Source organism: Rhagoletis pomonella, unplaced genomic scaffold (assembly GCF_013731165.1).
Source record: "Rhagoletis pomonella isolate Grant_MI unplaced genomic scaffold, Rhpom_1.0 Rhpom_scaffold_00010, whole genome shotgun sequence".
Classification (NCBI taxonomy): Eukaryota; Metazoa; Arthropoda; class Insecta; order Diptera; family Tephritidae; genus Rhagoletis; species Rhagoletis pomonella.
Window position 1 is genome coordinate 36,774,947 of NW_023458564.1, and position 3,679 is coordinate 36,778,625.

Consider the following 3,679-nt stretch of genomic DNA (forward strand, 5'->3'; position numbering starts at 1 on the left):
AAAAAACAGTACACCGCCTCTGGCGGCATTCGAACAAGAACCCGCTGGAAGCCAACAAATAACAGCACAAACCATAACTTGGTTGAAAAAACCATTGTGCTTTTATCTCAGTGTAAACTTTCATTTAAAAGCGTTCGCTTGTCGGCAACTCAAACGTCTAGCCAAGAATTTAACCGGCATTGAATCATTAAATAGCTGCCCTCGTACAGGTACAACATGCATTTACATATGTATGTATGTGGTAAAGTATGAAATATTATCTGTAGCTATTTATGTATCTATTTCAAAAATTACACAAACATATGTATGATGAAAATTGCTTTGTTTATGCGGCATTAATTTCACAAATACAAACATATGTTTATAGCAAACACATTGATTAAAAGTTTATAAAAATAAAATATTATTTGCAACTACACATTTATAAAACCGCACATTCTGGTTGTTTTGAGAAAGTTGTCGCATCAGAGCAAACGTGCTGGCTATACAACTCATTAAATTAAGAATTTCGTAATCGAAATTTAAAAATGCTTACTATACCCCAGATTCATTTTCTTTTGGGAAAAAATCGCAATCAGTTTAATTTCAACGTTATTAAAAAAATGTGATGAATTTAAGATTTGAATTATTTAAACAAAACAAAAAATAGAAAGTCGCATAAAAATAAATCATATAAATCAATAAAAAAAATTTGTATGAAAAAACTAGCGAAAGTAGCACCTGTTTGCGGGAGTTATTCTTACAGAGCAATTTTGGCAACTATTTTTCACAGTGTTTCGAAAGACAACTCTTTCGTAAAACAATGGCTAATTCTGATAACTAACATAAAAGCTCTTTCCGGTCTTTCTAAAGACTTATTGAAAGAGCTAGTAACAAGGAAGTCTTAGCGTTATTCTGTTTCCCTTTTAGCAAGTTTTTCTAAAAATTAAATGAAATAATGTTTTTCTTTTAAAAACAATCAAAACTAAAAAATTTAAGAAAATTAAATTTAAAAAAAACATTAAAACAAAAGTCAAATTATTAAAAAAAAGTTTCTAAAAATCAAATAATATTAAAAAAATTCTTTTTTAAACAATGATCTAAAAATTTAAAGAAAATTAAATACAAAGAAGAAAAAAAGTTCCTAAAAATTAAAGGAAATTAATAAATATAATTTTTTTTAATAATACAATCCAAGAATTAAAAAAAAGAAAATATGTTCCTAAAAATTAGAGGCAATTTAAAAAAGAAGAAGATTTTTTAAAATTAAAACTAATAAAAAGATACAAATTTTAATTAAAAAAGAAGAAAAATGTAAGTTTAAAAAAACTATATGGAGTTTAAAAACATATTTTTCAAAACAATAAAATCTAAATTTTAGATTAAAAAATAAGTTTCTAAAAATTACATTAAATTAAAAAAAGAAATAATATACAATACGCATATATTTTTCTTTTTAAAACAATAAAGTCTAAAGATTAAAAAGAAATTAAATTAAATAAAGAAAAAATAAAGCCAAATTAAAAACCGCTGCCCGAGAACACCAACCTCTGATCTCTTCAATGACACGGAAGTGCCACGTCAATTACCCCAAGGTGCGGCGCCATGGCCGTAGCCAGGTAGGGGCAGGTGCTAGAACAAAAATTTACCGTGAGAAACATTTTGAATATCGTACATAAAATCACTGCGAAATTCTTCGGTTATTCACTATACATATTTTTTCAATCAATTAATTAAAAAAAGCTAAAATTATCGATTATTCTTTCCTTTTCTGAAGTATACATTATTTTACTTACTGGGTTAAGAACAAAACATTTGCACGTACAAGCATATGGTCTTTTTTTTCAATTTGAAGAAGCACACTTAAGAAGTGAAATTGCGGCAACTAATTGAGTGAATTGATGCCTCAATAATAAAAGCAAAATAACAACATTGCTATTGGAAACTTATGATGCTATAAAAGAAGCAAAAACAAAGCAAATTCGGCTACAAGCTGTTACCGCACAAGACGAATATTTTGCGAAAATGGCCATGAAAATAAATAGATTGGCGAATTGTAGCAGAAGAAGTTTTATTGGGCACATGAATTTCAAAAATTATTATGTAGGTACATATGTACTTATGTGCATACATATGTATTTACAAGACGTGGCAAAGCCTATTAGGTGTAGCCCAGAACTGAGTACAAGCGACTGGAACGAACGTGCGAGCCCAGTGCTCAACCGCCTCCCGACGAAATATGTACGTGACGGTGGTTCCGGGGTGTTCGGTACCTGTACAGTAGGAGGTTTAGTTCGGGTTAAAGTCCCACACTGGCGGGTATAGGCTTTCGATGCATCCTCCTCCTACATATTTATCTATACAGGGTTTCCTAGACCACCCGTCCGCCCCCTCTTAAATGAAAGGAAATGTTTTTTTTTCGAAAACGCCAAAAAAATCCGAACTAAATCTGAGGTACTCAACCTTTTGGTGGGATTACCGACTTCCAGTTTCGACCTGAAGTGGATTAAACTGACCGGAAGTACATTTTTTCAAACTAGATTCTGAGGATAAAAATGCGTAACTTTTGTTTGTAACCTTTTTTTGCGGAAGAGCCTTTTTCAGCCCGTAATTGACTTTCGAATTTCAACTCAGCCTGGACTTTAAAATGGACGAAACTGTTTTTACTACAGATTCGGACCTTTTTCCACCTCTACAAGACCATCGAACATCAAGTCGTCCTGGACTTTTTAGTGGACCTGGACTGAAAAAGGCCCTTCCAATAAAAAAGTTGCAAACCAAAGTTATATCCTCGGAATCCGAATCAGTGGTAAAAACATGTACGTCTAATTTAAAAAGTGGACTTCCGGTCAATTTAACCCACTTCCGGTCGAAACTGGAAGTCGGTAATCCCACCAAAAGGTTGAGCGGCCCAGATTTGGTAGGTCATATTTTTTCGTTTTTTTTTTTTTTTTTTAAAAAAATATTTCGTCAATTTGAGAGGGGGTGGACTGGTGGTCTTGAATACCCTGTATATGTATGTACATTAGGGTGGTCCTTAAATGTAGGAAGCTAATTTTTTCAACAGATTTCTTCGACTATAGTAGTATTAAATGAAAAAAATTATATATTTTTGGGTCTACGTAGAGGCTTCTGACCTTCTGCCTCTGTGCGACACGCCTCTTAACGAACTCCAATTGGGACCAAAATTTATATGTGATATCTATGACCGTAGTATTACCGATTGAGGGGGGTGGGACTGACAAAAATCAATCATTTGGTTTTTTAAGGACCACCCTAATGTGCATACTACCCTGCAAGAAAGATACTGGTCAAATGATTAGTAAAATGACCTGGAGCCATGACTGAAACTTTCCGTATTTTTCCCATCACATTCTTGAGGGCATCGGTAGATTTTGTGACCGTTTCTTTCTTTATGTTCCCGTACGTGTGACTTTACATCTTGCTCTCCCTCATGTCTTGTGCGCTTAGCTAATTGTATAGCTGCACTGCTTACACCCGTCACAGCTACTCTGGTTTTTACTAGTCAAATGACCAAATGTTTTCTTAAGGAATTTACTGGGTTTATGAACGCGCTTTTACAGGCATAATGACCGTCATTTTACGGGCACAATGACCATCATTTTACGGTTGAAATGATCGCCTTTATACGCTTATAACGACCGTCATTTTTCAGGCTTATTGATCGTCATTTTACAGG